Genomic DNA, 26,412 nt, shown 5'->3' with positions numbered 1-26,412 from the left:
GTGAAGGTGAGATGGCCATGGAAATAGCTGACTGTAAACAGAGATAGATTTACACTCAAACGCTAAAATCTCGACAAATATATAAATTAATAATGTCTGATCCACATGCAGGGATAACAAGAGAAATCCTTCAATATAGCGCATGTGGTGAAGCAAATGAGTACACTAATGTTATTGAAAGAACCACTTATCACTTTGCCACCAATATCTGCCATACAAATTGTAAGTAAATTTCAACTACTAATGCATGACGAAACACTTGTTTATGGCTAATATTAAAGAGAACGATGGCATAAGAAGAACTTAGCTTTCAGCATTCGGCGCAAAATGCCATGGTAGGCGGAAATGACGCCTTTCGTTCGTTCGTACATGAGAGGGGAGCGTTTACTGCCATCTACCGGACGGCCGTCATTGGCTCACTTGAGGCACGTGGGGGGGGGACACCGGGGACATTTCAAACTCGGTGCAATTGTATACAGCGCACACGCTGTTATAATGCAGTGCTTGAGGAGAGGTGGGATGAAATCACAATCCCTTGAGCTTTAGCCCCAATTTTTTTGAATGAAACCTAATCCTGCGGATCTCCACAAGAACATGAACCGCATTCTATGCGGTTGGGCTACACGATCAAGGTAGAGCGGGGGGGGGGGCGTGGAGTTGGGCCACACAAGTTGGGCTTCATGATTAAGGTAGCGCGGGGGGCGTGGAGTTGGGCTACACAAGTTGGGCCACACGATCAAGGTAGCGTGGGGGGCGTGCAGTTGGGCCACACAAGTTGGGCCACACGATCAAGGTAGAGCGGGGGCGTGGAGTTGGGCCACACGATCAAGGTCGGGTTATTTGGACTTTTGGAAAACATGAAGAAGATTGTTGTTCACAGGAGAACCGAGAAATAATTCGGGAGTGCAACATGGCAATGTTGAGCCAAATGACCTCCTCATTGCAGTGGAATGCAGTGCAGTGAGAGGGAAGGTAAGACAGCAAGAGGGAAGGGAAGGCAGAGTGAGGGGGTGAAGGGAAGGCAGAGCAAGGGGAGTGAAGGGAAGGTGAGGGGTGGGAGAGGAAAAGCGAGGGAAAGGGATGGCAGCATGAGGAGAATAAAGGGAAGGCAGAGCGAGGGGAGTGAAGGAAAGGCAGAGTGAGAGGAAGGCAGAGCAGGGAGCATGGAGGGAAGGTAGAGAGAGGGGAGTGAAGAGAAGGCAGAGTGGGGGATTGAGGGGAAGGCAGAGTGAGGGGAGCGAAGAGAAGGCAGAGCGGGGGGAGTGAAGGGAAGGCAGAGTGGGGGAGTGAAGGGAAGGCAGAGCAAGGTGTGTAAAGCGAAGGCAGAGTGAGGGAAGTGAAGGGAAGGCAGAGCAAGGGGATTGGAGAGGCAGAGTGAGGGGAAGGAGAGGCAGAGCGAGGGGAAGGAGAGGCAGAGTGAGGTGTTGGGAGATGCAGCACGAGGGAAAGGGATGGTAGCGCGAGGGAAAGGGATGGTAGCGCGAGGGAAAGGGATGGTAGCGCGAGGGAAAGGGATGGTAGCGTGAGGGAAAGGGATGGTAGCGTGAGGGAAAGGGATGGTAGCGTGAGGGAAAGGGATGGTAGCGTGAGGGAAAGGGATGGTAGCGCGAGGGAAAGGGATGGTAGCGCGAGGGAAAGGGAAGGCAGCGCGAGGGGAGGGGAAGGCAGCGTGAGGGGAGGGGAAGGCAGCGCAAGGGGGAGGGAAGGCAGCGCAAGGGGAGGGGAAGGCAGCGCAAGGGGAGGGGAAGGCAGCGCAAGGGGAGGGGAAGGCAGCGCAAGGGGAGGGGAAAGCAGCGCAAGGGGAGGGGAAGGCAGCGCGAGGGGAGGGGAAGGCTGCGCGAGGGGAGGGGAAGGCAGCCTGAGGAGAGGGGAAGGCAGCGCGAGGGGAGGGAGGGCAGCGTGAGGGGAGGTGAAGGCAGTGCGAGTGGAAGGGAAAGCAGCATGAGGGGAGGGGAAGGCAGTGTGAGGGAAGGGAATGGGAAGGCAACCTGAGAGGAGAGAATGGGAAGGCAGCCTGAGGGGAGTGAAAGGCAGGGTGAGGGGAGAAGGCAGGGGAAGGTGAGGTGAGGGGAGTGGAAGAAGGCAGCATGAGAGGAGGGTAAGCAGCATGAGGGGAATGAAGGCATCAAAATGGTAAGGGAAGCAAGCATGAGAGGAGGATAGGCAGGGTACCAGGGTATTACCGGGGTGATAAAAAGTGCCAACACAGCAATGTTTTCTTTTTAACCGCCATGTTCTTTATAACAGAGTGGAAAATCGCTTTCTCCTTCATCTTTTTCTTCACTTACAATAATGCGAGTCTCATTCAATCCCGTTTCTCACATCGATCAGATTTAGAAAACGCTGATTATACACCACCTTTTAAAAAATCACAAAGCACGTCTCTCTACTTGCAACAGGTGAGAAAATTATATGAAAAAGCAGTTGATATTTCAATAATTTATTGGCACAATTTTTAAAGGGTAAAAGTTAATTTTTATTCCGTTTTTTTTATTTTATTTTCGCAATTACACAAATATTGGTGTTTCAATCAATGAAGCGATGGGTGTTACTTCTGGTGGCTTTGAAACGAATAACCAAGCAGCTTGGTGAGCACTTGCAAAATGGCTTAAGCACTCAGGGAAGCATTTTAACGGAACACCTGGCTTGACAAGCAATTACCGGTCATATAAATCCATGCATCTCGTAACGCCCAAGCAATGTCCAAATTGGACAAATTAACACATTTTTAGTGTCGCAACTGCTATTGAATTCAAATCTGGAGCTTAAATTTTGTAATTCAGCTTAGTTTAAGAAATTCTCCAGGTTATCACATGGGTGGAAATTAAATAAAGGCATGAACGTTGGCGTCTCCAGGAATTTATAAGCATTGCAATGTGTTCAGCGATTCGTAGCTATGATGGACAGGCATTCGATAATACGAGTAAAGAAAGTGAAAAAACTATCGTTAAGAAATCGTTGCAGCCTGTTCCAAGTCAAGGCATTGTGAAGCAGGCTGAACAAAACGGAAAATGTTGACTATCCATGCTAAAAAAAAGTCACAACAATGAGAAATGGGCAACAAGCAAAATGTAGGGCCTACTCTTATAAATATCATGTTGGGAAGTGTACATTACGACCAGAACGAGTCATATACGATGGTAAACGAATTGTTGTAGTTTGCGTCGACCTGTTGGTCAGTGGTAGGGCCGGCTCTGGTGCTGCATCAAGAAAAGCTGGCTTCAAGCGATATATGGAGATTGTATTACGACCATTGTTAAAATCGAGTATGAATGTCTTATCAAAGCGATCTAGAACTTCGTCAGGTCCGTCGTAAGGTGGCTGCAAGGGTTTCCGGACAGCCATACGAATATGTGGGTGTGTGTAGAAAATTCCTGGGGAATAAAAACCGGGCATCATGAAGGTGGACGTGTCAGTGTTGCCCAGAGGCCCCGCATGGCCAAACAAAGTTGTTGGCGGCATCAGGAAAGCTGTCATCAGACAATGAGAATAATTCTCCTGGGAGACAAAGTGGTGCACCGTGCACTAGCTCTGCAGTGGAGCATCCAAGGCAGTTTTTGAGAGCAGCTCACATGCCAAGCAAGACCGTACGACGTCCGTCCAGTGCGTTGATTTGTCATGCCCTTTCAAGGAAGACAAACCGATCTACCGATCTACTCGCATGAAATGTGTAATTAAAATTTTTCTTCAATATACAATTTTCAGCATTTAAACGAAAGAGTGGCAATTTCAAGAGCAGGAAGAAACCATAATTGTTGTTTTCCTGCATGCAAATCAGACTTATGAGAATATAGGATTACAGTATGAGAAATATCCTTGATATTGAGAGCTCTCGAGTTCGTACATTTACTGTTAGTACTTTCTAATGTTGGTAGTTGATATAATGTGCACGCACTCACACAAACACACACACACACACACACACACACACACACACACACACACACACACACACACACACACACACACACACACACACACACACACACACACACACACACACACACACACACTGCTGGAATTATAGATAGATGAAGGATATCTTGAACACAGCTTTTCGGAATGTTTGACTCAAAAGCGATGATCTCCTAATTGACTTTTTAGGGATGTTGGTAAATAAATGCCTGCAGAACAGCATTCACCCTTTCATTTGGCTTTCTTGGCCTTCCAGCAGATTTCCCCTTCAAGACGGATCAGGTATCCTCAAACTGATCCACCCATCTTCATACGGAGTATCTTTCAAGTGCTGGTTTGTTCATTTCACACTGAAAATGCCTTTGGCCTTGAATGGTTGAACCACATTCATGCACAAATCTCACAATTTTTATTTTCTGTGGAAGACTCGTCATTAAATCAGAAAATGGGGTTTCTACTAAAACAAAAAGAAAATAACAATCAATATTTACAAAAAAAACAACACTAAAACCTAAATGTAATACAGTGCTCCCTCACCTATCGTGGTTAATGCGTTCCAGATCCACCCGCGATAGGTGAAAATCCACGAAGTAGAAACCACATATTAATTTAATTATTTAAATATATTTAAACACATTTTAAACATATTTTAAACCATTATACAGCATCCACACACTCTTAATAGCCTTCCGCACACACATTTAATCAGTTATTAAAAAAAGATAAAAAAAAAATTTTCATCGGAAATGCGACTTCATGGGGCTGCAAAGCCTAAGACCAAAAATGATTTTTAAAATACTATAAAATATAAAAAAGTATTATGGGTACTGACCTATGAAGATATGATGATGATGATAGCTGTGCAGTACTGATGACGATGAAGATGACGATGATGAGATGAATGTAGTACTGCACAGCCAGGAAGAGCATTAAATCTCTTCTACTGTAGGCGCCTCTTCATCTTTGAAAACCCGTGATGTAGTGAAGCCGCGAAAAATGAAGCCGCAATATAGCGAGGGAGCACTGTACATGTATTTATATCAAATTTCTATCATTGTCTAGAATAATAATAAAACTATTCAACGTTCTTTGTGGTATATTTTCGGACACCATATATATATATACATATATATATATATATATATATATATATATATATATATATATATATATATATACATATATATATATATATATATATATATATATATATACATATATATATATACATATTGTTGTGGTTGACGAAATTCGCAGACCACCATTCAGGTCCCTTAGGTGAGATATCTCTGTAAGTATATGTGTAGTTAGGCCCAAACCCGTTGTTTCGAGGGAATAAATCTCATTCATTCGGGCTGCGACCCTTCTAGATAGCCGTTTTTCTTTTACTATCTTTATTTTGGACCAGCCGCCATTACTACCATTACTACCACCACCAACCACGTCTCAACAGCCATCACACAACAACCACCAACCGCAACGCCACTTCACAACCACAGCCACGACCCTTACCGTCACATCTCGCTCTCGCAACCATCGCATCACCGCCATTCCCGCGCCGCTTGTGGACACCGATCCTGGACTCGTGCAGGGCGCGCGCCGAGCGGCGGGTGCAAAAACACCAGCCTTTCCGAAGAAATCGGATCAAAAACGACTCACGCCCACTTCTGTTCCGTCCTATCAGTGAGCATGGGGCGATTTGGCCCCGCCTCCAGGTGCGTCGGAGTATAATCGCTATATGCAGATTCGCGGATCAAAAAGCATTCACGCCCACTTTTCCTCTGTCCAATGGGGAGCCAGCCAGAGGTAAAGGGTCGAAGGTGAAGGAGCGAAGCCACGGGGGCTATAAATGGCCGCGTTCGCTCGCCAAAAAGGCAGTTGAGTTGGGAAGAGTCAAGTTGAGTCAGTCAAGGAGAGTTGAGAAGAGAAGAGTCGGAGAAAGCAGTTGGACAGAGCTGAGAAGAGTGGAGAGTTGGAGAGGTGGCGGCGGCGAAGGCAGTCGAGAGGGCGCTCGTGTCAGAGTCGGGGAGCTGCGGAGAGGGGAGGCCGGTAACGCGACCGAGGTTGCGGTGGAGACGCTCGTCGCGGGACCCAAGCCAGCGGGATATCCTCATTCCCCTGAGCATCAACAACCCCCTCCTGTTTCCCCCTGCGCTGAGATAGTGTGAGAAGGGGGCCCCGTTCCCACCCCATTTCCAGGCAGTGCCAGCGAGGCCCGCGGAGTCGGGGCGCCACCGCCATTTTGCGGCTCATCACCAGACGGGTAGGCTCGACGCGGTCTCGGCCCCAGGCCCGTCTGCCCCCCTCATCGTTGAGGGTGGTCCCTTTTTCTTTTGCTTTGAGTATATGTGTTGTCGGCGCCGTCTGTGAAGTAAAACTGTATAAGTTTTGCCGTGTGCTCGGTAGTCGGTTAGATCTGCATTGTTGCATTTGCTTTTTGTGCAGAATTGTGTGTTTCATCTATTTTTACATTTGCTTTTGGTGTATAATTGTATATGTGTGCTATCCGTGTGCCATCGCGAAATAAATGTGCTTTATGTTGAACTGTTTTTTCCGTTTCGCTTCGTCTTTTTCTTTCATTGAATCTCCATCTTACTTCACGTAAAGGGTTGGTAATGGGCTAAATACGCCCGAGAATTAATCGAACCGTCGAGGCCGACGATAACACCGCTCGGTTATCCCGATAGTACGGAACGGGTCGCTTAAAGTGGCCCGTGTCCGAAGTCGACCTGCGGCGAGGTGCGATCGCCCGGTCTACCCTCTGTGTGGGTACTTAGGTAGGTCGAATTTGGCGAGCAACCCTATCCCACGCGGGGGGCCGATTGGCACGGTCGTGGTGAGGCCGAAAGGTCCACCCGTGACTAGTTCCCGGCGTTAGTCCGAGAGGGTCACGACGGGATTGTCCGTCCGGTGGGCGACGTGCCGCGATTCGAGTTACGTGGCCGCTCGCACGCCGGCGGGCGCGAATCCGCAACAATATATATATACATACACACACGTACAAAGTCTAAATCTGTGTGCATGTGCGGGTGCGTGTGCGTGTGCGTGTGCAAACGTGAGTGACAGAAATCCACGATGGCCCACGTGCCTCAACCATACTGTTTTCCCAATCCACAGACCCTTGGAGAGATCCAGAAGCCTCTTACACATGGCAGCTGTGTTTAATGAATCACAGGAAAAGATTAAGGTTCGGCTGCTAAAGAATACTTTCCACAAATATAGTGAGGGATATTTCAACCTGAACATGCCTGGTAAACTTCAGCTGAAGAAAAAGGCAAAGTTACAAATTGAAAAGTTTTCATCCACAACTATATAATGATGATGTGTAACCTTTTCTTGAACAAATATATTGATATATTTTAGAGCTTCCTTATTTAATTATACAGTAACCATTTATGTGTTTTGAAATACAAAATCATTATTCACCAAAATAAACAATCCTTTTCAGAAGGATCTAAACAATTCCTTCAACCGAATAAGTGCCCGATTCGATGACCATCAGAAAGGTCCATCAGCGAGGTTTCGACCCCTCAATGCCAGAACTTCTGGTGGGTCTACAACCTTACCCAATTGGAAAAATGAGTACCAGTGTGATCGTAACAGAGCCACTGCATCAGAGGAACAGTGGGTGCCCCAGAAAAATTATGCAGCCAAGCAATCACAAGCTGCATATGAATAAATAAATAACCCAGCTACCTCTATGGCTCTTCCACCCCTGCCAAAGAGGGGAGACATTCGCATGATGATTATCCACTTGGGGACTTCATTTACGGAAGATGTTGAATCAGCGAATAAATCAGAAAATCACCTTAATCTGAAAAACTGTGGTATTGTGGTATTGTGTGTATGCTGTGGTATTCAGGTTACAGGTAAAGAGTGCCAAGAAGAGGTATGAGGCTTACATTTTGTTTAATCATTGTGAATTACAAAGCAAAAGGAACAAACATGTTTTGATGCAATGAATCTTTCATCTTATCAAAAAAAAAACTCACATGGGGGAACCTCATGCACCTCAAATGCATTGTCGTGTCCACGCCGGTTAACACCGACCTGGACGGATAGCCGAACGGATCTACCACGGAGGCGAACACGTGATCCTTGGAGATTATAGCACACGCAGGATGGAGGGTGGCAAGAACGCATAGCAGACGGATGCACACGGGTTTATACTCGAATCCACAATGAATAGACAGACACAAACAAATTTAATAAACATACATCAAATGTTTGTAATAGATACAAATCAATGCATGATTATAAAAATATAACAAAGCATGAGGTATTGTAACATGAGGTAAACTCGAGCCAATTTTGAGATGCCTCTACACAGATACAGAAACAGAAAAGGGGAAAGACAAGCCGGTCGGTGGACATGGGTAGTCAATCAAGTCAAATTTAGTCGTTTATCAGCCGTTACTAGCCAACAAAAGCGTCCATAGCAACGATTCTTTATCACACATAACTAGGACATACCATGAACCCACCATACCAGTTTCATGTATGTCTGACTCATAGTCTCTGAGATATAACGAACTTCGGTTTTTTATTGTTTTCGACCAGGGTTCATTCAAAGTCTATCTTCTTCAACAGTTTTCATAGGATCCGGGTGGAAATTTTTGACAATATGGCTGAATGTACTGCCCACAGTCGCTCATGGCCCGATTTTTGAAAAAAATAATTTTTTATGATTTTTCAAAAATTTAAAAGTCCCGTTGCTAGGCAACGGTGGTGTCCATAGCAACGGTTCTCATTTGCACACAACGAGGTCATGGTATGAACCTACCAACCAAGTTTCATCGAAATCGCCATTGTATTAAGCGAAATCATTTTAAATACTAAGGGTAGAACAAATCTCCAAAAAAAAAATTTTTTTTTTGACTAGATCGACTACCCAACAAACAGACAGAAATACTGATAATAAGGGTAGATCAAAAAAAAAATTTTTCTAAAAATTTTTTTTTTTTCGACTGGATCGACTACCCAACAAAGCCGGTAGGCGACATGGCTGCTCGCTCGAGATGGAAAGCTGGCCGACGCGACTTGCCGATATTCATGTACATGCTATCAATCAATTTAGCACAATAAATATGATTATCACAGCCCTCTTAGTTTGCGCCCAGAAACCCGCCTTGTGAAATTTCAGGCATGTTTCCAAAGAGACTCTAACAAATGGCAGCCCTGGTAATTCCATTTATCTCTTCGCTAAAGATTTTATTTTTTATATGATGCTGTAAGACATTCTCCTTGGGCGCAAAAAAAACAGGTCCCTCGGAGGTCCAGTTTCGGAGGTATTGAATTTTTTGTACAGTCCACTACAAGTGTACGATGTACGATAAAGTATTTTAGCTGTTGCTAAGCAACGGAGGTGTGCATAGCAACCATTCATTTTTGTGTACATGCTCGCCACATTGTACACATTTCACCCAAGTTTCATCAAAATCAGACTCTTTCTCTTAGAGATATTCGCAATTAACCGTTTCTGAAATGTTAGATATGTACTCGCCCAAAACCTATCTCTTCCTACAAATATTTTTTGTTAGGGCTGCAAATTGGAATGAAGGGAGCTAGATAGATTGCGCACAGAACTCTAAGCCTCGATTTTTCGATTTATTTATTTTTGATTTTTTTTTCGATTTTTTGACCACTTTAAAGGGCCGTTGCTAGGGCCCGGGGTCCCATATTCGAAAGCATACGACTCCCAGAAATATTGGTCCTACCGACCAAATTTCATTGGAATCGGTTGAGTGGTTTAGCCCCTAGGCTTGACCAAAGTTTCACGGACAGACAGATGGAAATGTCCAGAATAAGGGTGCTCTAAGATCAGCCAACATATCGACGGAAATACTGATAAGGGTAGAAAAAAAAATCTCAAAAATTTTGTTTTTCGACCCGATCAACTACCCAATAAAATAAAATCTCTTCCTTTATTCTGGCACTTGGCTGGGTGTCCAGAGATGATATTTGAGGAGCTTCGGGATCAGACCGCATCGTCCTGCAGGGGAAAGCACACCCGAAAATGGTGCCAAGCCGCTCTCTGGGTGGGAAACATGCATGGTGCTGCGCAATCATGCAGATTGGGGTACCAGATTGGTTGAGCATCGTGTTAAATTGCACCATAGTCTCAGAGTAAATTAGGCCGAGCGAGCCTCAGATGCATGACACCATCTTGAGGTATGGCATTTAATTGTTGCAGCCAATTAACACTCAGCGGGCTTTTCCTAATCACCAATGAAGAAACCCCCACAGGTAGAATTCACTGTGAGACCAGGCATGAATAATTATCAAAACAATGGTCACGTGGAAGGAAACACAAAGAAGCACACAATCAATGAGGAGATTGGGACCAGACTCTGTGCAGACCGTTGGTGCTGCCTAAGCAGTCTCCTTGGCAATTGGGCACAATCCTGGACGGGTCACCACTCCGACACAGTATACCAGCATGCTGGCACTCATTTTGCCGACAGGTCGAGTTAACCCCACCTGGTATTAATTCAACAGCTGAGCGGGATTTGAACTCAGGACCCTTGGATCCAAAGCCTGCCACCCTAACCATTAAACCAACAACAGGCATATGTTGACAATCAATGGTGTATTCATAAAGTCCCTTAACCCTTGGTGGTACGTGCCCATGATGCCAATGAATGAACAACGATTCTTTAATTAGATAACTTAACTGGGCCCAATCATTCATACCATGATAGAGAGACAATGGGGAATCATGAGACAGAAATACTGTGCGGTGTCCGGCAGGACACCACAGAATACACAAATACTAACAAAATAACTACCTGAGAATCACTATGTTGGGTGCCATTGCAGGCATGCAGTTTTGCATCACCGCAACAATATATGACTCAATATATTATTTGTTAACGTCTGCGTGTAATTTGACGTATCTCGCCCAAAACTGCTGGACGGAATGTCGCCATTTTCGGCATGCGGTTGCTCTGTGGTCTGATGAACAGCATGGGCTATGTGAGATCGCGCCAGACGGACACGTTTGGGAATTTTGGGCGATTTTCTAATTTTCGCGTTCGTTTGCATGGCGATGTGTGACGTCACCGCTGAGAGGCGTAATTCCGTCATGACATGATCGGTCATTCGCTGACGTCATTACGTCCGTCGTCGACAGACTGTCACCACCGAAAGGCTTAATGCCACTCCTAGAAAACAGCGTCTGAAATGTAAAACCCTCTTCTGTACATGCTGACTACCTCAGAAGGAGAATTTGCAACAAAAAATGTAACAAGAAACATTGCATACAAAGTAAAGATTTATTTTAAAAAACATATTATTTCTGTTAACGTCTGCACGTAATTTGACGTTTCTCAACTGCCATCATTACCTGTGTTGTGTCTTGCGTGTGTGATCTTCAAATTAAAGCGTCCAGCGGTGTTCGATCATCGGATGTGCGCCAAAAAGTGCCGTTCATTGAAATTTTCATTCTGATTATCGGTCACCCTCCACTGCTCCTGTTCAGTCTAGGGCTAGGCCTATATCAGGTTAAACTTGCCCCATCAGATGCCGACCTTCCAGTCACACTGCAGAGGATGCAATTTCCAGTCAGACTTGCATACTCGATGACCATAAACAAATCCCAGGGCCAAACATTTGACAAACTCGGAATATACCTCCCAGCCCCCGTGTTCTCCCATGGCCAACTATATGTTGCATTTTCACGTGCAAGAGGTTACTCCTATATATCTATCAAAGTGGACAATAATTCCTCACAAGAACTATTCATTCAGCAACAAGACTCACCCAAAATGTCATCTACAGGGAGGTCCTTTAGAAAACTAGGGACAGGTAACCATAGCACATCACATCCCTAATGACACCCTCCCCAGAACATCAACTATTATGCCTCATCCACCTTTTGCCACCCATTCAACTCCGTGCGGAGCACGGGTATATGCTAGTGTGTATATATATATACATATACACACACACACACACACACACACACACACACACACAAGAGGGAATCATCATGGTGTTGGCTTAGCAGTTAGGGTGGTGGCCTGGGATCCTAACTTAGCGGTTCAGGTGGTGGCTTGGGATCCCAGCTTAGCAGTTGGGGTGGTGGCTTGGGATCCAAGCTTAGTAGTTAGGGTGGTGGCTTGGGATCCCAGCTTAGCGGTTTTGGTGGTGGCTTGGAATCCTAGGGTTCTGAGTTCAAGCCCTGTTGGCTGCTGAATTAACACCAGGGGGTTGACTAAGCCTGTCATCCTTCTGAAGTCGGCGAAATGAGTACCAGTGTAGCAGCCAAAAGGCTGCACACGAAGGGAAGGGATATTGATGGATTTATTAAAAATCTGGTATTGGTGTGGTGCAGCTATGATGGGCCAAATGGCTTCCTCCTGTGCATAAAAATTCCTTGTAATTCCTTAGAAAAGAAAAAAAAATCATTTGTTTTTTTTTGTTGTTATGTGAATATACAGGATTGCCCGAAAGTTACTTTACCCCTGATAAATTTCTCGCACTTCCCTCCGTCCCTTCCCCTCTGCCCTCGCCCTCTATGGTATGCGGAAAAAATGACTCAGAAGAATGATGGAGCATATACAGATACAATGACAAATTAATTATTGGAAGTATTGTACAATAAAACCTGTATATTAAAAGAGTTCAAGAACAATGCTTCACTGGGAAGGGGTAAAGTGACTTTCAGGCCACCCTGTATATGTATATATATATATATATATATATATATATATATATATATATATATATATATATATATATATATATATATATATATATATATATATACACATTCGTGGCCAAAAATATAGGCACCCTTGCACTTTTTTCAAATAACACAATTTTCTCAAAAAATAATTTGAAATTGACAAAAGTATTTGGTGTCCACAATTCTATATTTCACTGTTAATATTACAGAACCTTTATTTTTGATTCAGAACTTAATATGTCCTTTTAAATCAGAAAATGAAAAGAAATGGCATTGACAAAATTATCGGCACCCCACACTTAATATTTTGGAGCACAGCCTTTGGACAAAATAACTGCAGTCAAGCACTTCCCATAGCCATGAATGAGTTTCCTAAACCTCTCTACTGGCAGTTTGGCCACTCTTCTTGTGCAAACTGCTCCAGTTCTCCCAGAATGGAAGGGTGACTTCTCCCAACTGCTGTTTTCAGATCTCCCCACAAGTGTTCAATGGGATTTAGATCTGGACTCATTGCTGGCCACTTAAGAACAGTGCAGCGTTTTGTCTTCAACCATTCCTGGGTGCTTTTTGAAGTGTGTTTGGGGTCATTGTCCTGCTGCAAGACCCATGACCTTCGACGGAGACCCAGCTTTCTGACACTGCGTTGAACATTGCACTCCAAAATGCCTTGGGAAATCTCCTGATTTCAAGTTGCCATGTACACATATGTATGTATATATAATGTATATATGTATGTATATACATATATATATATATATATATATATATATATATATATTTATATTTATATGTACATTTTGGACCTCATAGCAGTATCTACCTCCTTCTTCCTTAGTTATGTGCTTTTTATCATCAAACATCAAAATCTATGTTCTCTTTTCCTGTCATTTCTGTTTTGTTAAAAATGTTCCACACATATGCAGGCTGCATTGGGTAGCAACCTTTACATATCAGTCACACAGTGACACATCTGAATCTCCTTCAACCCAATACTTCATGTGACCTCAATATCACCATGGTGATGTCCCCATTGTGATGTTGAAGGAAACGCACTCAAGAATTGATTACAATGTGCAGGGGTCGCAGTGTAAGGTTGCACGTGCAAACGTGCGACGCCACTTTTTCTGCCGCTTGATCTGCTGATGTGTCCAACCATGTCACGCCAAGTCTGCATAGTGTATAAATGGCAAACTGTTTATGGGCTTTGTGTAGATCACCTTACAGGCTGGCTGGCCTGTGGGGCAGCCTGAGCATTGCTCACACAGCATGCATCCCTACAGGTCTCCACAGCACCAGTGGTGTGCGTGAAATGCACACTCCTGGTGCTCTTGCAATTACGAGCCCCCCGGTGATGCCACAAAACTCGTTAGTATCCAATGACTATCTTGTGCTTCCTTCTGAGAACCACTGGAGGAAACATGGGATGGCTGCCTACTTGTAACACTGGAAACCCAACCTCATTATCACTAAACCTGACCTCAACAAAGCTACTAATAGGTGGGAATGACATCCGATAATTGCAGGACATCCCTTTGGCCAACAACATTCAAAATACCCACTTTTGCTTGACAAAGATTTTGTGTATTTTACCACCAGACAAAACAATTAAATTACTTGCATACATAAAATTAATTTTAATACAGTACTTGCAAAAAAGTTATTTCTTATTTTACAGTTGGTAACCTTTTAAAGTATCTCCTAATTTGAGATGCTAATTATCTTTCTGTGTTCCCCTCACCTCAAAATATCCAAATTGGAGACTAGCCACCAGAATCTGCCACCAGCACTTCAACTCTAAACCAATCTTCTTGATGACATACAATTAGAGAAATATATTAGGCTTTCAACTCTGTCTCTGGTGCCCTGCCTGAAGACAGGTTCACTGACTCTCATGGCAATCATTACAATGGGTGGTTTGCTTTTGTGTTACCAGCAGTAGCCAGGCTAGCATACCAGCATGTGGTCAGTGTACCGGCAATAAACTCGCTTTCTCATCATGGAAGACATTGTGGGATTTTTAACGTCCACCAACTAATGCTAGGACAGTCGTTTTAAAGTACAGCCGAGGGATGGCACACCTAGTGAAGCGACGCCCTTCCTGCGAAGCACCAATCCAACATTTTAGTCTCATTTTATATCTAAATACTGTGTTGTCCCACTTGTTCCAAGTTCCAACACCCTGGTAGTGTCTATTTTGCTTGATTTCTCCCTCTCTCCACCAACAAGATGGACGCTTTCCACCACTTCTTCTTCTGTAACACCTCTCCAATGTTTCTGAGACTCACTTTCGGGTTTCCTCCCCCTTTCAGTGTTACCCTAGCATTGCTTCTCAAAGTTGTTTGTTTGGTGTTGAAGTGGTTGGGACAGTCGTGGCTGAATTAGGGTTGTATCAACATCATATGTCCTTCTCCAATTTGCAATGACACAAGAAGTTAGAATTGATCAAATGTTGTTTCTGAGATCCAGAAGCGTGCCCCTGCATCGGACACTCTGCAGCTGTACCAGGGGAACCCTTTGGAAAGTGTGGCCTCACTTATATTCGATACATACCACATCAAGTAGAGCTTTGTACAAATGACAAAGCAATAGCCTACAGACATGCTGAACGAGATCAACCGATCTATCAGTGTCATTCTACATTCATTCTATCTACAGTCCAGGCATTGTCGGTGTCTCAAACTCAGCAAAGAGTTCACATCCAAGAAAGATTAAACTTTTTCACCTTCATGTCGAAGATAATCTACATTTCCATCAAATTCAGTTAAAAATTCAGGCATCACTATGAATTGAAACATCTTTGGTATATTGAAAAGACTGGATATTAGTTGGAGACTGGATATTATTCATAACACGAGTTCCCTTTCGAAGAACTTCAATGCAGGAGGAGACCATAAGGCCCATCAAAGCCGGCGCTAGTGTTGCCAACCTCAGGCTGTTTGTCCATGCTCTATCCTTTTAAATGCTGAGCATCAAGTAAGGAAGCAGCACGTACCTTTTTTTAAGTCTTTGGTATGACCGGGCCAGGGTTCGAACCACTGACCTCCAGGCTACCATATCATGATGCTTTCATTTGTTTGTAATAGAGGGCACTAGACTACTTATAGTAACTTGAACGTGTATCCCAATAGTTTTCCCAATTCAAGTAACCCCTATAAACAGGAGTGGCAATGCCAGAGCGCACTGTTTTGTCGTACAAAAGTAGTGATGCATCATTTGTCTGTGATAAAAACACAAGTGATGGATGTCTCACTCTCACATATATCCTGCTAGTGGATGACCTGCTGTAACATGGCCAAGATCTTTGATATCGTTGACTTCGGTCAAGTTACACTTTGTGATTCGCTTTGTTTTGTGGCTATCAGCTTGAAGCAGGCTTGCCGCAGTGATGAAATCTACGAAGTGGATAAACAACATGTCTTCTTTTTCAACCACCGCGTTCATTATCTTCTCTCTACCCAAAACTTGCTAAATATCAACACCTTCCTTATCACTGTCTCCATCAACATCGCACAATTGGCTTCAAGCTTCATCTCGAGCATGAAGAACAAGCTGCTATGTGAATGTGGGGTCATTTCAGGATAAAGATGGCACAAAATGAACACTACTCTCATAAAGATAGCTCAGACCTTTTTTCAAGGCTTATGTGGTGAACAGAACATAAAACACACCAAAACAATTTGCGTGAACATTCGGCCCTAGTAGTTATATTTCCCCACTTGCTGTGATCCTGCATCAAGACCAGCCGAGCGGTTAGGCCTTGTTAATACGATCACTCAATTTAAACCACATGGCCATCGGCCTTCTCGTGCAGGCTTGGCCATTGAAAGGCTCGGAGCCAGATCAGTATGTACTCACTTCAATAATGAACCATACACTACTCATTCTTAAAACTTGTGGCACTTTCATTTCAATTGATTTCAGATTTATTAATAGTTGGTAGGATGGCCTAGAGGTACGCACACTCACCTCTGAGGCGTCGAGCCTGGATTTGAATTCCCACCCAGCTCCAAGCTGTCATCCCGGTGTTTCATCAATGTGTGTGCCGCCCTTGGACAAACGTTAAACCGGACAGCCCATCTACCGGCATTAGGTTGTGGACGTTAAAGATCCCACGGTGCCATTCGCGGAAAGTAGGTGAGCTATCGTCGGCACCCTGAACGAATTACAAATTTCTACCATAACCTACAGGAGGCGATGCATCAGCGGAACAGGCATGGCCCCAGCCAATGATGCTACAATTTGGCAATTTTCCCCACCGAAGGAATTTTAAAATGTTAGATTAATGTGTGATTAACCGGCTTGCTCTGCACCTGTTTCTCTCTTCTACAGCAGACAGGAATCCCGAAAGCTAATCAGCTCTCTGGATTCCTGCCTGCTCTATTCTCAGTGTGACATATGCTTGTTGTCTTCATTGACGTGTACTTGTCTGCTGTGTGCTCCCTCTGCAATTACATCATAGGACGAGATCCTTTTTTTTTTTCGAAGAGATATTAAGCAGTCAGTTTGATCTGCCTGCGCTCACTTGTCCATGTCACAGATCCCATGCTCCCTTTCCAAAAGGAGGATAGGTGCGGCATGTCGGGCAAGTTCCTGTCTGTCTGTCTGTCTGTCCGTAAATCTGTCTCAGCAACTCCTTCCCTTCTTTTATGGAGGCAGGTACCTTGAGGCAGGTAATTTATTCCCTTTCATTTCTCAACAAGACGCAACCTTCCCTGCCAATATGACGTTGTGTAGAAACTCGTGAAGATGAGTTTTGGTCGCTGTTGTGACCGGCTGGGATGTTTGTTTTGTTGTTCTGTTTCACACCACCGTAACATCAGATGCGTGCGCGCTTAAGGAGGGGAAGCAGGGTAACAGCGACACGTTGTCGTCATGGTGAGGGTGCTTGCTGTTTGTGTGCTGAGCATGGAGAAATCATAACATCCTGACCGTTGCCACAGCAACTGCAAACACAACAGTATATATGGGAAGCAACAGCAGGGTGGTGCAGGGGCAAAAATGAGAAGAAGAAAAAAATAAAAATAAACTTTGCAAAATTTGCAAAATCCCACCTTTGTAAGAAAGCTTTAAGTTTAAGGATTAATAACGAACTACATTGTTATAATGGGGGAGAAATTTAAACGGGTGGGCCATATTGCATGATTGTTGCAGACGTATGACACCTGATTCAGGGTGCTTGTTGGACACACTCTTATTTCTTTCTCTTTCTTGCGAGTGCAGCCTCATGGCTGCTGGTTGCATCATTGCTTAGGCACGTGGCTATGCCAGCTGATTCAGTCAGTGTCCCTATTACCAGTACACCGGTACTCATTTTGCCGACCTCGGAAGGATGACAGGCTGAATCAACCCCACCTGGCATTAATTCAGCAGCCGACGGGGCTCAAACTCAGCACCCTAGGATCCCAAGTACAGCCACCCTAACCACTGAACCAACACCAGGCTCTACACTGTTATGAATCTACCGTCAGACATGGATGAGACGCCAAAATATTCCAATCAACCTCTTGGGCAGTACACCTGTAAACTTCGGAAACCTTGCCAGTTGCTTCGTGGGAATATGATCACACCAAGGGTTAAATACTCAAAACTACCTAAAGGTGAAAACTATAATTATGGTTGTGCACATTATCAAGTGAACAATGTGATTTTGAAATGTGAAGCTTCACTGCAGCCTATCAGTTTGACCCGACAGGATGGTGCAGAGGGAAGCACACGTCTCTTTCAGCTGTCTGGTTTGGGTTCAGTTTCACAGGTAGGGTGATTCATCAAGGTGTGTGTGCCCAATCATCAATGTAAGCACAATACATCTGCACCAATCTATCAGACTATATGGACAACCGCTTATGGGGTATTGTGGGACTTGAACCCGAATCCCCGACACCTGGAGCTCGAAGTTCAGATGGGAACACGAACAAACCAACCTTGTTGTTGTTGATGTTGTTTCGTACTGTATGCAGCCTATAGCTGCTGGTTGCATCGTTTTTCTGGAAGCGCGGCTGTGACGCTGATGCAGTGCCCCCTGTTACGAGTAAGCTGGTACTAATTATGCCGACCTCAGAAGGATGAGTCAACCCACCTGAGGTTATTTCAACTGCTCGACATGGGCTCGAACTCAATTATCCTTCACACTGAATGTAGTTAATTACTTTGTAACTTAATACAAAACAAATTAATCGACGGACTGATTAACTTCATGGCTCCAAGTCAGTGGAGGGCTCGTAAAGATTGTGATACGAAGGGAAAAAAAAAATCAAGAACCAGACCCGACGGTGACCCTTGTGAGTAAATATCAAACCGAAGTTGAAAATCGAAACTTTTTACGAACATGCAGGTCCAGCTGGTGTTGGGCAAACCGTGTGAATCGCTGGGAAGGAAGGAAAAGTGGAAAACTCTCGGGCGCGTTCTAATATGGCAAAGACAAGGGACTCTTTACGGGAAGCTGTGCGCTCTCGAGCATCCGTGCCAAGCACGCAGGATGCCTGGGGCAAAACACACGCACACTCACTGACACACACACACACACACACACACACACACACACACACACACACACACACACACACACACACACACACACACAAACACACACACACACACACACACACACAAACAAGTGTGGACAGGCCACAGAAAGCACAGCATCGTTTTGTGTCCCTTTATTTCCCCCTCCAGTGGCACTTGCCAGGAATGACCTCCTGGCACTCCTGGGTGTGGTGCCATGCATGTTGAAGTTGCGCAGCAATGAAACGTCTTCCTTATTCTAGAAACCCTCAGGCCTTCTCTAGACCTTTGTATAATTCCATCATAAACCACCTGACTTGTTTGTTACGTCCACCACCCGAAGGTGGATGGAGGATGTACGTTTTCACCCCCAATTTGTTGTCTGTCTGTCTGTCTGTTTGTCTGTGAGCAAGGTATCTCCAAAAGGATTCGGACGAACTTTGGTGGACAGGTTGGGTGTGTGTCAAGGACGAATTGATTCGATTTTGGTGAAGCTCCGGATTCAGATGCGACCAATCAGTGGGATACAAAATGTAAACTGTTCAGCCTGGAGAAGGTATGTTCTCTTCCGAGTGCCGTTGTATCACGGTTGTTTCGTTGCATTTGACCGGGGTACAAGTTTCATCATTTTGTACATCCATGAGATGTTAATGTCTGAAGATCCAGCGATGTAATAAACTATTGCAAGAAACGACTCGTTTTCTATGTACTATGTGATCATGAGATGGTATATGTGTCATTACACAACTTGGAGAGATATTGCTCGATCATTTACAGTATATATATATATATATATATATATATATATATATATATATATATATATATATATATATATATATATATATATATATATATATATATATATATATATATATATATATACATATCATTTGAGCACTTATAACAATGATTTTTAATCTATGTTCTTGTCGGGGATCAGCCCTCAAAACAAGTAAAGAAAAAAAAATTTCCACTTCATGTAAAATGTGACCAAGTCTTCAACCCCCCAAACCAACCCCAAACCCTCAACACACCAAAAGCCCAAGATGTCAACCAAGCCACCAACCACATCTAAAACCTCAACCTCCTCCCTCACACCACCCATGTCCTCCACCCCAAGTCCTTAAACCCATCCCAACCTTGTCTTCAAAATGCCCCCTCTACTACATGGCGTCAAACCCCTTCTCCACCCAAAGTGCTTAACACCATCCCCCCACCCCCAAAAAATACAACACCACATTCTGAACCACTCTCCCAAAGCCTCAACCACCCCCCTCTCCAAACACCACTCCCCAACCTCAACTCTCTGTCCTGCCCTCCCCCTTTCTTCACGTTCTTAATGTCATTGCTTAAGGATACACAAGGAACGTTTGCACAGAAGGCCATTTGGCCCATTATGCCTGCGTTATTGCTGTTCCCATTCATTAAGAACAATGTTAAAAGTAAATAATGATGGAACAGCACGAAATTCACATTCTCTCAGCCCCCCCCCCCCCCCGCGGTCTTCCCTTTCTTAATGTTACAGTTCATGTTTACAAAGAATGTTTAAAAGTGAATTTAAAAAAAAACGTTTAAAATCACAATCTTACGAGATTACATCATCTCGCCATTCTTCAGTAAAAATAGCGGTTAAGTAAACTAAATTATTTTAAAATATATACATATAAGGTCATTAGGAATGGAAAAAACTATATATATATATATATATATACAATCAGAACTCCTCGGACAAAGACGGTAACAATGATCCGGGTTTTATGGTCCATCGTTGATCAGTTCAAGAGACAATCGTCGAATAGACAGAGAGACAACCAAACAGATTTTGCCCTTTGAAGCCACAATCACTGGTGGTTGGTTCAAATTAGGTCTGGGCTAATCCACCTCCGTTACTCTTTGGCCTGATCAATGTGAACCACCCACGTGTCTTGTGCATCCTCGGCTGTCGGTCCTCGTTTTTTTCCCCCGACATACTCTCCCGGTGCTGAACTCCTGAAACACGTGGTGTCACCATGGTGCTTGCGGTCCAAACTATCGAGAAAAACCAGAGGGGGCCTTTCCACAGAGCTTGCATGTTCCACGCCCTGCCGTCGATGCCAGAGACTAAATGGACAGCGATAATGTGCTGAATAACAAGGTCACGTTTGTGGTGTGTGTGTGTGTGTGTGTGTGTGTGTGTGTGTGTGTGTGTGTGTGTGTGTGTGTGTGTGTGTGTGTGTGTGTGTGTGTGTGTGTGTGTGTGTGTGTGTGTGTGTGTGTGTGCCAACTACTTTGTTAACCATGTTGAGACCTGGTCCAAGGTAATTGTTTGTGAAGACCTGTTTTGGTCCTGAGGGGTTGGCCACCTGGGGCTTTTTTGTTTTTTTGTATATATTGTCGAGGCTCGTGTGAGAGCGAACACACAACGCACATCAAGGGGGGTATGAGACTCAGAGAGGCGGGAGTGGGAAGGCCAAAACAGTGGGGAACAGATACATTAGATTTGTGGAAGGGAAAGGGATGTGACGGGGAACATGGGGAAATACAAGATGGACATTACAGGGACTTTCAGGAAGGAAAGCAGGGAAATTGAAGGAGGTGGGTTTGGGGTGGATTATCGGGGGTAGAAAAGAACGAGGATTTGGATGGGGGATGATAAGAGGTGGTGGTGAACAGCTGTTTTGAAGGCCTGGAGGGAAGAATGGGATTGAATAGAGTGAGGGAGTTTATTCCAAAGGCAGGAAAAAAGAGGAATGAAAGAGTGAAGGTGAGCATAGATTCGTGATTTTGGTAGTTTTATCAGAAGGGGGTTGTTGGCGGACCTTGAGCGCCCTGTGGAAATGTGGTGGGGACAAATCGCAGAGAGAGCAGGGGGGGGGGGCGAGGCTGGAGAGGAGACGGTAGAAGACAGAAAGACCACCGACCTGCCTACAGTGAGAGAGTCAGAGGCCCAAAGACTCAGCCTCATCGCGGGAGATGCCAATGATCCGAAATGCCTTGGTTTCTACAGCGTGAAGCCGAGAAAGGTGGGAGGCAGGAGCACCAGCCCAGAGGGGAGAGCAGTACTCCATCAGGCTACGGACGAAAGCTTTGTAAGTGGTCAGGATCTCACGAAGGCCAAGGAAGGATTTTGCACGACGGAGGATTCCCAGTCGGCGACTGGCTTTGGAGGCGACCTTTGAAATGTGACTTTACCAGGAAGGATCATGGCAGATAGTGAGACCCAGAAGCTTGAAAGAAAGGACTTCTTCCAGCGGATTGTTGAGAAAGTGGATGGGTGGGTTTTCTAAACGGTCCTTTTGGAGAGACATAGTGAGAGTGTGAGATTTGTCTGGATTGAAAGACATGTTCCACGTGTTGGACCAGCTTGTAATTTTATCCAGATCTGCAGTGAGCAAAGAAGCTGCTGCTTGCCGGTCTGAGGGACAACCGATGGTATGTCAGAGGGTGGAGTCATCAGCAAAGAGAAATAGAGGATTTTCCAGAGAGTCCGAGAGATCATTGATGAAAACCAGAAAAAGAACAGGGCGAAAGAACTTTAATAAGAAAGAACTTTAACAGAAAAGAACTTTAACCACCTCCGATGTGCTTCTTCAGCCCTCCGCCACTCTTCACCATTCCACCCCGGATCAAGCTTTGTCCAACTTCATTCTCCAGCCTTCAGAAGCACCGAGCTGCCTCTCCAATTTCTCAAGTTAGCAAACATATCAGCACAATCTCAAACGTCATCCCCACACCTGTAAAAGAACTCTCCTGTCCGTCTTTTGGCCCGTTTCACACCTCCCCATTTATCGGTGCATTCACCTTCCAGCAGTCCCGTTCACTTCAGTTTCCATGAGCCTCGATTTCTCAATGAATATGTGCACTTTGTCTCACGACGATGATGGAGGTGATCTGTCATGAGATTTCCAGGAAGGGTGTAAAGTTTTCGTAATCTTCGGAAAACCATGAAAGATGAATGTCCTCACACCTGCTGTTCAGGTATGATTCCCTGCTGAGTGCAAACCCAAACAGCTCGACTGCTGGAAATCATTCCAACCATTACAAAGGTACAAGAAGAGATGGAGATTGTTTTTTGGGGTTGATCTGTGTTATGGTTTTCATTATTTTTTTTGGCAAAACAAAAAAAAAAAAAAAATCTTCTGAATGAGATGATGGATTGTCATGGTTTTGTGTTTTTTTTATTTTTTTTAAGATACTCGTATCTTGCATCCTGGATGAGTTAAAAAAAACAACTAACGGGAGAACTCTTTTCTTTCTTTTCCAGTGATCTGGATTTCTAAAGTTCAGAGGAGAACTTGTGTGGCAGAAATTACATGCATGAAGACATTAAGAAACGGTCATGTACTTGTTGTGTATTAATTACAACTACATAATATATGTATGTTGGGCTGGGAGGATGGCTGAGACCCCAGGACTCTAGAGGTATGCACACTCATCTCTAAGCTGTCTTTCCTGGGTTGGAATCCCCACCCAGCCATAAGCTGTCATCCCGGTGAATCACAAGCAGGTGTGTGCCGTCCCTCGGATGGATGTTAAACTGGACGTCCCGTCTGCCGGCATTAGTTGGAAGCCGTTAAAGATCCCACGGTGTATGTACTTCATGAAGAGCAGGTGAGCTATGTACTTCAAGTAAATGTACTTCATGAAGAGCAGGTGCTTGCAAGGCATGTGTGCCCAACCCGTATCACTGTGTCCCTACCTTCCACCTTGTGTCCATTGCTTACAGGACATGGTGACGTTCTCACCGAAGAATGTAGAAAAAGTTCTGAACAACCCCTCTGCTGGACTCAGACATCATCAGTGCCCTTGTTCCCAAATCCTGCAATGCTGCTCACAATTCTCCTCTCTTCAATCTCTTCAGCCTGTCCCTCACTTTGGATTGCTAACCGTCAGCTTGCCGGACAGCCAACATCACTGCCATACAGAAGAAGGGTGCAAAAGAAGATCATGTCATCTGCAGTCTGGGAAGACTCTGTCCAATCTTAAATAAAATCACACAAATCGATCATTGGTGCTGAAATCAGGTTTCCTCTTCTCAAATAGTCTAATTTCTGATCATCAGTTCGGTTTTTAAGTCCCAGGCATTCAACTCGCTACATGTTTCTGCTCCTTTCTCAACAATGGATGGAGGTCCTGAATCTTCAACGTGTGGAGATAGTTGTCTCTCTGGACATATATAGGGCATTCAAAAGTCTTGCAAACAGCTCTGCTTGCCAAGCTCACAGCATGTGACATCCAAGGCCATTCCTGGCTTGCTGACCTCCTCATCTCATGAAGTCATTATGTGGAGCTAAATGGAATCCTGTCATTTCCTTTGCCAGTAAAGGCAGAAGTTCCCCCAAGGCAGGACTTGATACCGGTCTTGCTCCTCATCGAAACGACGAGGGCCAGTCAAGATGTAACCTTAATATGGCGATATAAATTTGAGAATGTAATGTGTGTAGTTGTAGATGACATACTGTATGTTATATCTATGGGTAAGAGTCATGTTTTGCCTCTTTTAGATCTGTCAACATTGAGCGCATGACGTCAGTTGAGTAGTTCCAAGATGGCGGCTCCCTTAGAAGCATGCACCAGGGAGGAGCAACGTTCTGTCATCCGTTTCTTGGGAAGTGAGGGCGCGAATCCCAGTGAAATCCATCGCAGAATGAAGATGCAATATGGTGACGCATGTTTATCACTGCAGCGGGTGTACGACTGTGTGTGGTAGACGCTGCTCGCTTGGGCCGGCCTCACACAGCCGACACACCAGAAATGGTTGCAGGAGTTGAGCACGTGCTCAGGGAAAACCGTCGCGTTCCATTGGATGAAGTGGTCTCCGAATTGAACATTAGCCATGGTTCAGCACACCATATAATTCACAAAATGGTGGGGTTCGCAAAGTGTCTGCAAGGTGGGTGCCGAGACAACTCACACCCAAATTGAAAGAACGGCGAGTGGACGCGTGTGAAGAACTTCTGCGACGTTATGAAACAGAAGGCGACGCTTTCTTACAGCCGATAGTGACTAGGGATGAAAGCTGGGCCCACTACTTTCAGCCAGAAACGAAGAGGACAAGCAAAGAGTGGTTCCATTCAACTTCACCAAAGCCCCCAAAAATTCCGCACACAGCCATCCGCTGGAAAAGTGATGCTGACGCTCTTCTGGGATATCCGAGGCCGACTTGTAGAGCACTACATTCCCAGAGGAACAACAGTCACCAGTGCATCATACTGCGACCTCCTTCAAAATCATCTGAAACCAGCAATCGGATCAAAACGTCGTGGACTACTCACTACCGGTGTTTTGCTGCAGCATGACAATGCTCGGCACCATATTGTCCGCGCTACAGCTGCAACAATCGAGGACATGTATTTTGTGTGTCTTCCTCATCCACCCTACTCGTCAGACCTCGCACCTTCGGATTGCCACATCTTTAGGTCACTTTAAGAGGTGCTTGGTGGAACCACTTTCCGATCCGACAAAGAGGTCCAAGAGGCGGTGCACGGATGCCGACACAAGCAGCCAAAAGATTTATTTCTTCTCCAGGAATCCAGGCCTTGGTAAAGCGCTGGAAAAATGCAATGAACGCAATGGAGATGATGTTGAAATATAACAATTGTTACACACGTACATGCAACAAACAATTTGTGAAAAATATTTCAAGGTTACTTATTGACTGGCCCTTGTATAAAAGGAGCCGTGTGTGTGTGTGTGTGTGTGTGTGTGTGTGTGTGTGTGTGTGTGTGTGTGTGTGTGTGTGTGTGTGTGTGTGTGTGTGTGTGTGTGTGTTCCAGACCCTTCTATACCTTTCGACTCCTTGACACCCTCAAGACCCCTTAATACCCAAAGACCGTTTTCAACCATAAGACCCCCAAGACCCTTTAAGACCCTGAAGACCCTTGAGAACCTTCAGACACCTAAGAGCCTTAAAGACCCTTTATAATCCTCAGACCTTTAAGACTCTTTAGACTATTGAAGATACTTAAGACCCCTTAAGACCCATATTACCCCATAGACCCTTTAAAATCTGAAAACCCTTTAAAACTCCAAAGACCATTTAGACCTTTGAGACCCCTAAGGCTTTTTAGACACTTTATAACCCAAAGACCCTTAAGACCCTTGAAGACCCCTAAGAACCTTTAAGATGCATAAGACCCCTTATACCCTTAATAACCCTAAGACCCCTAAAAACTCCAAAAACCCTCTCAATCCTTAAGACCATTTAGAACTTAAAGATCCTTTATAACCGTAAAATGTTTTAAGACCCTGACAACCTTTAATAGCCTAAAGATCTTTTAAGACCCATTTGCCCCCTAAGACCCTGCATATCCTATAGAACCCAT

At 44.6% G+C, this 26,412-nt stretch overlaps 1 long non-coding RNA gene across 2 annotated transcripts; it reads left to right on the top strand.

The window, feature by feature from the left end:
- The first annotated feature begins 19,375 nt into the window (after window positions 1-19,375).
- Window positions 19,376-25,800, top strand: LOC147021441 (uncharacterized). 2 transcript variants are annotated; one of them, XR_015061369.1, is made up of 3 exons: window positions 19,376-19,661; window positions 23,352-23,698; window positions 23,814-25,800. It is a non-coding gene; the product is annotated as an uncharacterized LOC147021441 (long non-coding RNA). The 2 variants fall into 2 exon arrangements; XR_015061368.1 differs by having other exon boundaries at window positions 19,378-19,661; window positions 24,592-25,800.
- Window positions 25,801-26,412: the final 612 nt, after the last annotated feature.

The sequence above is a fragment of the Eptatretus burgeri genome, chromosome 8, assembly GCF_056783735.1.
Source record: "Eptatretus burgeri isolate ZD-2024b chromosome 8, Ebu_testis_v1, whole genome shotgun sequence".
Lineage (NCBI taxonomy): Eukaryota > Metazoa > Chordata > Myxini > Myxiniformes > Myxinidae > Eptatretus > Eptatretus burgeri.
The sequence above is the reverse complement of the archived record's forward strand: the minus strand, read 5'-3'. Positions and strand labels throughout refer to the sequence as shown.